The sequence below is a fragment of the Saccopteryx leptura genome, chromosome 2 (assembly GCF_036850995.1).
Source record: "Saccopteryx leptura isolate mSacLep1 chromosome 2, mSacLep1_pri_phased_curated, whole genome shotgun sequence".
Classification (NCBI taxonomy): Eukaryota; Metazoa; Chordata; class Mammalia; order Chiroptera; family Emballonuridae; genus Saccopteryx; species Saccopteryx leptura.
The window spans coordinates 226,206,145-226,217,175 of NC_089504.1; positions in this window are offsets into that span (position 1 = coordinate 226,206,145).

Sequence of the window (11,031 nt, forward strand, 5' to 3'; positions counted from 1 at the left end):
TGAGGCAGAGACGCCAGGAACCATCCTGAATATTTTTTTAAATATGACGTCAAAGAAATGGCGGTGTGAGAGATACTCCTCATCTCTCCCCTTGAAATTTCAACAAATTCTACAGCTATATGCAGAGAAAAAAACCCAGATGAACCTGAAATATACACACATCAGATAGACAAAAGTATGATCGCGCAAGAAGGCAGGCCAAAGCACAGAAGAAAAAAATAATCCCAGAGGACTGAGTCTTTCTTCTTCCTCACGGACCTGAGGGAGGGAGGCACTGTTTGCGCAGGCTTTGTTTCAGACCCGGAGGGGAGGAGCCGGTTGGAGAGCCTGGGGGGAAGGAGCAGAGCAAGGGTGCAACGACCAGGGAGCAGGGCCCCTTCCCAGCATCTGCTGCACCTGTGATTGCAGAGTTGAGCTATTACAGGCACCGGGCGCACACAAAGTCAGTGGCAAACTCCCAAGAATTACAGGCGAATAGCTGGTGGAGATCAGAACACTGGGGTGTGCTTGATCTACCCACCCGACCGGCACAATTTAGCCTTGTAGCACCAGATGCGCTTGATCTGGGATTTGGGATCGGCGCCCCACCATCTCTGAAGCTCAGGCACCAGTGTGGCGAGGAAGTTTAGCAAGTGTGGACTGGAAGCCCCTGATCTGCGATCGATGCGGCAGCTGCTCTCAAAACTCAGGGACTTCGGCTTGTGGTGTGCACCCCCCAGCCTAGCCCAGGGCTGAGCCTGGAGAGTTTAAAGTGATATCAGAGGAGGGACTGTTCGAAACCGTGGGCTTGCCTGGTCAAGGCACCTATGGGAGTTGATGCTTCCAGCTCCTCCCCCCTTCTCTTTCTCTGTCTCTCTCTCCTCTCTCTCTCTCCTCTCTAAAATGAATAAATTTTAAAAAAATTAAAAAAATAAAAAATCATTTAAAAAAAAAAAAGAGGAGGGACTGGACTCTGTTACCACAGCCTCCTGGTTCTTCATTGCTCCCTTTACTGCAAAAACAGCAGTGATGGCGGACCCCCCCTCCATTAGATCTCCAGGCTGCTCTCTCCTGTGAGATGGGGGCACCCGAAGACTAGATCCCCTGCTCTATGGAGACGTGGGGGAGGGCCCTGGAGGACTCCTGGTCAGCCAGGGCTGGTATCATAAAGTTGCAAAGCCCTAACAAGAAGCCCCTCCTACCAACATGACAACTCTGCCTTCGTTTGTCATTACAAAGGCGACAGCTAGGCCTTAACAGATCACCCAAGAATCTCAGAGGCAAATCTTGTAGTGCAGTGCCCCCTGCCAGAAAAAAGAATAATTATCTCTTATTGGGGTTATTAACAATATCACCCGCAAGTGCCTTCAAAGAAAAAAAAATCAAATATGGATATACAAGACAGAGATGTAGCTCAGATAGATGATGAAAAATCCCCAGGAAAAAAATCTCAATTACTTGGAAACCTTGGAGCTTAATGACAGAGAATTAAAAACTGAGGCTCTAATAATACTCAATAAGATACAAGAAAACACTAAAAGACAATTTAGTGAGCTCAACAAACAACTTAATGACAACAAGAGTACTTCACCAAGGAAATTGAAACTATAAAAAAGAACCAAACAGAGATGAAAAACTCAATACACGAACTGAAAAATGAGGTAATAAGCTTAGCCAATAGAACAAGCCAGATAGAGGAAAGAATCAGTGACATTGAAGATAGGCAACTAGAGATACTGCAGAGAGAAGAGAGAGACTCACGAATTTAAAAATATGAGAAAACCCCACAAGAGTTGTCTGACTCCATCATGAAGAGCAATATAAGAATAATGGGTATACTAGAAGAGGAAGAGAGGGAAAGGGAATGGAGAACATATTGAAACAAATAGTCGATGAGAACTTCCCAAACCTGTGCAAAGAGTTAGAGCCTTGAATCCAAGAAGCAAACAGAATGCCAAGTCACCTCAACCCAAGCAAACTTACTCCAAGGCATATTGTAATTAAATTATCACAAATCAATGACAAAGAAAGAATCCTCAAGGCAGCTAGGGAGAAGAAGGATATAACATATAAAGGAAGGCCCATTAGGCTATCATCAGATTTCTCAGCAGAAACTCTAGAAGCCAGAAGAGAGTGGACCCCAACATTTAATGTACTGAAAGAGAGGAACTACCAACCAAGAACACTATATCCATCAAAGTTATGCTTCAAATATGAAGGGGAAATGTAAACATTTACAGACATATAGAAGCTGATGGAATTTATCACCAGAAAACCTCCCAGATACAAAGAACAAAACAAGACAAAATTACAAGTAAAAAATTTTTAATGAAAACAAGGATAATCTGTGACAACAATAACACAAAAGAGAAGAGAATAAAGATCAGCAGTAACAAAAGAGAATGGAATGCAGAAGCACACATGAGATAATGGAATCTAATAAATATGATAATTTTTCTTCTAATAACCTAATGGTAACTACCCCTGAAAAGCCACTACTGAAACACATAGCTTAAAAAAAGAAGAAACAGAAGATAGAAGTATAGAACACCATCAAATAAAAACAAATGACAGAAAAACAAAAAGAAGAACCAAACAAGATACAAAGCTATCAGAAAGCAGTATATAAAATGGCAATAGTAAAATCCTCAAGTGTCAATAATTACTCTAAATGTAAATGGATTGAACTCACCAATAAAGAGCCACAGAGTAGCAGAGTGAATCAAGAAGCAAAACCCAACAGTATGCTACCTTTAAGAGACACATCTAAGCTACAAGGATAAAAATAGATTCAAAGTGAAAGGTTGAAAAATGATTCTCCAAGCAAGTAATAGCCAAAGAAAAGCAGGAATAGCTATACTCATATCTGACAGTGCTGACTACAAGACAGCAAAGGTACCCAGAGACAAGGATGAACATTTCATAATGATAAAGGGGACAGTGTATCAAGAAGACATAACACTCCTTAATATATATGCAACAAACCAAGGAGCACCAAAATACATATATAAGACAACTACTAACTGATCTAAAAGTGCAAACCAAAAATAATATAATCATACTTGGAGACCTTAATACACTATTGATGGCTTTAGATCGTTCATCCAAACAGAAAATCAATAAGGAATATTGGCCTTAAATGAAACACTAGAACAAATGGACATAATAGATATCTACAGGAAATTTCATCCCAAAATGTCAGAGTATACATTTTTCTCCAGTGTACATGGAACATTCTCAAGAATAGACCATATGCTGGGCCACAAAATCAACACCAACAAATTCAGAAAGACTGAAATTATACCAAGCATATTCTTTGACCATAAGGCTTTGAAACTAGAATTCAACTGCAAAAGAAGTAAACACACCCACAAAAAATGTGGAAATTAAACAACATACTTCTAAAAAAATAAATGGGTCAAAGAAGAAATAAAAGAAGAGATCAAAAGATATATACAGACAAATGAAAATGACAACACGACATACTAGAATTTCTGGGATGCAGCAAAAGCAGTAATAAGAGGGAAGTTAATATCATTACATGCTTATATGAAAAAGCAGGAGAGAGCCCAAGTAAACAACCTAACATCACATCTTAAGGAACTAGAAAAGAAGAACAAAGGCAAACCAAAATCAGCAGAAGAAAGGAAATAATAAAAATTAGAGCAAAAATAAATGAAATAGAGAACAGAAAAACTATAGAAAAAATTAATACAACAAAGAGCTGGTTCTTTGAAAAGATCAATAAAATTGACAAACCCTTGGCAAGACTCACTAAGGAACAAAGAAAAAAGACTCATATAAACAAAATCCAAAATGAAAGAGGAGAAATTACCACAGATATAGATATACAAAGGATTATCGCAGAATACTATGAAAAATTATATGGCACCAAATTCTACAATCCAGAAGAAATGGATAAACTCCTAGAACAATACAATCTTTTTAGACTGAATCACAAAGAAGTAGAAAGCCTAAATAGACTGATAAGCAGGGAAGAAATAGAAACAACTATCAAAAACCTCCTCAAAAATAAAATTCTGGGGCCAGGTGGATATGCTAGTGAATTCTACCAAACATTCAAAGAATTGGTTTTTATCCTTCTCAAAGTGTTCCAAAAAATTGGAGAAGAAGCAATACTTCCAAACATATTTTATGAGGCCAACATAAACCTCATACTAAAATCTAGCAAGGACAACACAAAAAAAGAAAACTACAGACCAATTTCTCTAATGAATACAGATGCAAAAATTCTAAACAAAATACTAGCAAAATTCTAAACAAAGCCCTGGCCGGTTGGCTCAGCGGTAGAGCGTCGGCCTAGCGTGCGGAGGACCCGGGTTCGATTCCCGGCCAGGGCACACAGGAGAAGCGCCCATTTGCTTCTCCACCCCTCCGCCGCACTTTCCTCTCTGTCTCTCTCTTCCCCTCCCGCAGCCAAGGCTCCATTGGAGCAAAGATGGCCCGGGCGCTGGGGATGGCTCTGTGGCCTCTGCCCCAGGTGCTAGAGTGGCTCTGGTCGCAATATGGCGACGCCCAGGATGGGCAGAGCATCGCCCCCTGGTGGGCAGAGCGTCGCCCCATGGTGGGCGTGCCGGGTGGATCCCAGTCGGGCGCATGCGGGAGTCTGTCTGACTGTCTCTCCCCGTTTCCAGCTTCAGAAAAATGAAAAAATAAAATAAAATAAAAAAAAATAAAAAAAAATAAAGGGTTCCTTATTATTAAAAAAAAAAAAAAAATTCTAAACAAAATACAAATCAAATACAACACATCAAAAAAAAATAATTCAAAAAAAAATTCATCATGATCAAATGAGATTCATCCCAGAAACACAAGGATGGTTCAACATACATAAAACAATTAACGTAATACACCACATCAACAAAACAAATAACAAAAAACATATGATCCTATCAATAGATGTCGAAAAGGCATTCGATAAAATACAACATCCTTTTATGTTTAAAACACTGAACAAAATGGGTATAGAAGCAAAATACTTCAATATAATAAAGGCCATTTACAACAAACCATCAGCTAACATCATACTAAATGGTAAAAAACTAAAAACTTTTCCTCTAAAATCAGGAATAAAACAAGGTTGTCTACTCTCTCCCCTCCTATTCAACATAGTGCTGGAAGTTCTAGCCAGAGCAATCAGACAAGAGAAAGAAATAAAAGGAATTCATATTGAGAAAGAAATAAAGGTTTCACTTTTTGCAGATGACATGATCCTGTATATAGAAAACCCCAAAGACTCCATAGAAAAGCTATTAAAAACAATAAACCAATACAGTAAGGTTACAGGATACAAAATTAATATACAGAAGTCTATTGCTTTCTTATATGCCAACAATGAAACCTCAAAAAAAAAACTCAAAAAAGAATCCTTTTTACAGTAGCAACAAAAATAATAATAAAATACCTAGGAATAAACATAAAGAATGTAAAGGACCTATATACTGAAAACTACAAAGCATTATTAAAGGAAATTGAAAAAGACACAATGAAATGGAAAAGTATTCCTTGTTCATGGATAGGAAGAATAAATAAATATAGTTAAAATGGTCATACTACCCAAAACAATATACAAATTTAATGCAATTCCCATCAAAATTCCAATGTCATTTTTTAAAGAAATGAAACAAAAAATTATCTGGTTTATATGGAACCATAAAAAACCTCAAATAACCAAAGTAATCCTAAAGAAAAAAATGAGCCTGACCTGGTGGTGGCGCAGTGGATAGAGTGTCGGACTGGGATGTGGAAGGACCCAGGTTCGAGACCCCGAGGTCACCAGCTTGAGTGCAGGCTCATCTGGTTTGAGTGAGGCTCACCAGCTTGGACCCAAGGTCACTGGCTCCAGCAAGGGGTTGCTCGGTCTGCTGAAGGCCCGCGGTCAAGGCACATGTGAGAAAGCAATCAATGAACAACTAAAGTGTTGCAACGCATAATGAAAAACTAATGATTGATGCTTCTCATCTCTCTCCGTTCCTGTCTGTCTGTCCCTGTCTATCCCTCTCTCTGACTCACTCTCTGTCTCTGTAAAAAATAAATAAATAAATAAAAATTAAAAAAAAAAAATGAAGCTGGAGGTATTACAATACCTGACTTCAAACTATACTACAGAACCACAATAATCAAAACAGTATGATACTGGCAGAAACATAGATACACACACCAGTGGAACAGAATAGAGAGCCCAGAAATAAAACCATATATATATGTGCAAATCATCTTTGATAAAGGAGCCAAAAACACACAATAGAGAAAAGAAAGCCTCTTCAATAAATGGTGCTGGAAAAATTGGAGAGCCACATGCAAAAGAATAAAACTTGATTACAGTTTATCTCCTTGCACAAAAATTAATTCAAAATGGATCAAAGAACTAAACATAAGACCTGAAACAATAAATTACATAGAAGAAAACATAGGTACTAACCTCATGGACCTTGACCATAAAGAACATTTTATGGCCTGACCTGTGGTGGCGCAGTGGATAAAGTGTTGATCTGGAAATGCTGAGGTCGACGGTTCAAAACCCTGGGCTTGCCTGGTCAAGGCACATATGAGAGTTGATGCTTCCAGCTCCTCCCCCTTTCTCTCTCTCTTTCTCTCTCTCTCTCTCTGTCTCTCTACCTCTCTCTCTCCTCTCCAAAAATAAAAAAAATAAATTAATTAATTAAAAAAATTAAAAAAAAAAAAAAAAAGAACATTTTATGAATTTTACTCCAAAGGCAAGGGAAGTGAGGGCAAAGATAAATGAATGGGACCACATCAGACTAAGAGGCTTCTGCACAGCAAAACAAACTCAACAAAATAAATAGGCAACCAACTAAATGGGAGATGATATTTTCAAACAGCACAGATAAGGGACTAATATCTAAAATATATAAAGAACTCACATAACTCAGCAACAAATAAATAATCCAATTAAAAAAATGGGAAGAGGACATGAACAGACACATCTCCCAAGAAGAAATACAAATGGCCAACAGATACATGAAAAAATGCTCATCATCACAAACTATTCGAGAAATGCAAATCAAAATTACAATGAGATACCACCTCACATCTGTTAAATTAGCTATTATCAACAAGACAGGTAAGAAGTGTTGGAGAGGCTGTGGAGAAAAAGGAACTTTCATTCACTGTTGGTGGGAATGTAAATTAGTGCAACCATTATGGAAGAAAGTATGGTAGTTCCTCAAAAAATTAAGACTAGAACTACCACATGACCCAGCAATTCCTCTACTGGGTATATGCCCACAAAACTTGAAAACATGGGTACATAAAGACACATGCACCTCCATGTTCATCGCAGCATTGTTTACAGTGGCCAAGACATGGAAATAGCCAAAATGCCCTTCAATAGAGGATTGGATAAAGATGTGGTATATATATATACGGTCTACCGGAAAGTTCTGTTCGTTTTTGGAATAAAACAAAATACAAATTTTTCTTACCGTCAATAAACTTTATTAAATAATATAATTGCCATTATTATTAATGATTTCTTGCCAGCGTGAGGGCAATTTGTATATCTCATTTTTGAAAAATGTTTTATCTTTTGATGCAAAAAATTGAACAGTGCTTGTTTGATATCTTCTTCATTTTTGAATTTTTTGCCCTTCAAAAAATTTTGTAAGTACAAAAACAAGTAATAGTCGGAGGGTGCTAAGTCCAGGGAATATGGTGGATGCGACAGAATTTCCCAGCCTAGTTCTGCAATTTTTTGACGAGTCCCCAAAGCAGCATGTGGCCTGACATTATCATGATGCAGTATGATGTTCTTCCTATTGAACATCATCGGCCTCTTTTCTTGGACTGCTGTCTTTAAATTATCCAGTTGCTGACAATACTTCTCCGAATTGAGCTTTTCATTCAGTTTTAAAAGCTCATAATGTATTGGTCCTCGAATATCCCACCATATACACAACATTCTTTTATTCAGAGTCAAATTTGGTTTAGAGGTGGAAGGGCTACGTTTTCCAGGTTCACAATATGCCCTTTTCCTTATGATGTTTTCATAGGTAATCCACTTTTCATCCCCAGTTATCATCCGGTTCAAGAAGGGCTTGATTTTGTTCTGAGCAAGCAGAGATGTGCATATGACGACTCAATCATCCAAATTCTTCTGACTTAATTCATGTGCCACCCATCTTAAATATTTCCACACCAATCCTATCTTCCGAATATGGTCCGAAATGGTTTGCTGAGCTGAATTAAGCCTTTCTGCGATCTCTGATGTTGTCAGAAAAGGATCTTGCTCCAACATGGTCTTAACAACATCGTTATCAATCAAAATGGTCGCCCAAAACGTCGTGGCTTATCAGAAAGGTCTAAATCACCTGTTTCAAATTTTTTGAACCATCTTCTGCATGTCCTATCAGAAACTGTACCTTCACCAAACACTTTCAATAAATTTCTACATGCTTCTGTAGCATTTCTTCCTTGTTGAAATTCGTAAAAATTACAGTGGCGTAAATGAACTTTATCAGTAGCCATGGGTACACTATCGCTTCACACATAAGACTAACGTGAATCAACTTTGTTTTAGTTAAGTTGTTACATCAGTATGTATACATTAAGTGATAAAAATAGAGAGGCACACATGTGCCAAATAAACATGTGCTTACGTAGCAAAACTTGTTGTGATAGAAATGGACAGAACTTTCCAATAGACCTGATACATATACAATAGAATACTACTCAGCCATAAGAAATGATGACATAGTATCATTTACAACAACATGGATGGACCTTGATAACATTATACTGAGTGAAATAAGTAAATCAGAGAAAGCTAAGAACTGTATGATTCCATATATAGGTGGGGCACAAAGTTGAGACTCATGATATGGACAGGGGTGCAGTGGTTACCAGGGGGAAGGGAGGGGTGGAGAGAGAGGGGGATGGGGGGAAGGGGAGAGACTTAAAGAGAAACAAAATATAGGGTGACAGAAGATGATTTGACTTTGGATGATGGGTATACAACATAATTGACTGTCCAAACGATGTGGAGATGTTGTCTCTAAATCTATGTACTCTGACCAATGTCACCCTGTTATACTTAATTGTCTAAATTTAAAAAATAAAAAAAATATGAGAAGTCTTGCCTGACCAGGCGATGGTGCAGTGAATAAAGCATTGAACTGGGATGCAGAAGACCTGAATTCAAAACCCCAAGGTCACCAGCTTGAGCACGGGCTCATCAGCTTGAGTGTGGGGTCATCGGCTTGAGCACAGGCTCATCCAGCTTGAGCGCAGGCTCACCAGTGGGGTTGCTGGCTTGAGCCCAAGGTCACTGGCTTGAGCAAGGGGTCACTCGCTCTGCTGTAGCCCCCCATCAAGGAACATATGAGAAAGCAATCAATGAACAACTAAGGTGCCACAACAAAGAATTGATAACTTCTCATCTCTCTCCCTTCCTGTCTGTCCCTATCTGTCCCTCTCTCTCTATCACAAAAGTAAATAAATAAATAAGAGAAGTTTTGTCATACTTAATAGTATGCTACATCCTACAAGAATGTAGGTGCTTATAGGGAAGATTATGAATTGGTCTTTTTGTGTGTGTGTGTGTGTGGCAGAGACAGAGAGAGAGTCAGAGAGAGGGTCAGACAGGAAGGGCGGGAGATGAGAAACATCAATTCTTCATTGTGGTCCCTTAGTTGTTCATTGATTGATTTCTCATATGTTTCTTGATCAGAGGGCTACAGCAGACCGAGTGGCCCCTTGCTCAAGCCAGAGACCTTGGGATCAAGCTGTTGAGCCTTGCTCAAACCAGATGAGACTGCGCTCAAGCTGGTGACCTCGGGGTCTTGAACCAGGGTCCACCACATCCCAGTCTGACACTCTATCCACTGCACCACCGCCTGGTCAGGCTGAATTGGTCTTTAATGATGACCTTGCAGAAACCAGTGAAGAAGAGTATGCCAGATGAAAGAAATACCTAGACACCCCAAGGATTCTCAACTGCACTAGAGCAGGAACATAAAGCTGCAGGGGTTTGGGGTTGGTGGAGGGTCTTTAGAGTCAGCCAAGTTTGGCCTTTACTGGCTGGCAGTGGGGACCCCATAAGGCTCACTACACTAACTAACTGTAATGTATGAGATCAGGTCTGAGCTTCAAGGAAGGTAAGTGTGCGCAGGGCAGTTGGAAGTGGGGAGGGACAAGATGAAGAATGGTCATCTAGGCAGCTCTTACAAGCATCCACAGAGGAAAATTACAGAGAAAGGAAAAACAGTGAGAGGAAGGAAGGGGGAAAAGGAGGTGGCTGCACCAATGAATACACTGAAGTATTGGGAAATATGCTCCAATTTTATCAACAACAGCAAATATTTTGTACTCTTCCAGCCAACCTGTACACATTCTACTTCTTACTCCCAGGGGCTGACTAGCTATCTCCTCAGGCTCATAGCTGTCCCCAGTCCTGGGACCCATCCTGACCTTAGACTGGTAATATCCGAAATATCTGCTAAGAGCATTACCACCCCCTAGGGGCACATTTGAAAAATCTGTGAATTCTAATCTACTTCCCCTGCTCTGTTAAAAAATCCAGCCCCAAGCAAGGTAATTTGCATCTTCAATTCTTATCCTCCTTGTCTCTAAATCTGGCATTGTTACCTGCCCCATAGAATTGTTATGTGGATAGCCACTAATTAATGACAAAGGGCCCTTGGCACCTATAAAACCAGGTGTAAATGTTTAGTGTTGCTCTTAAGCAAGAACTGGTTATACACATAATAGTATGGAGGCGGGATGGAACATAACTGCCCAGCCACAGGTGAAACTCACTACATTTTCAACTGGTTAGTTTTGGCCCTCCTGAACAAATAGCTTCTGTTGGTTAAAGCAGTAATGTTCAACCTTTTTACACTTGGGGACTGGTGACCTAACCAGCTGGAAATGGAAACCTGCAGTGAATGAAGTTTTATCTGACCACACATAACAGTGCAACATGGTACAAGCTAGTGCTTGATGTCTGAACTCCACATTTATGACATGTTGAACACAACACAAGTTTGTCTGAATGCTTTTTGTCTATTGTGC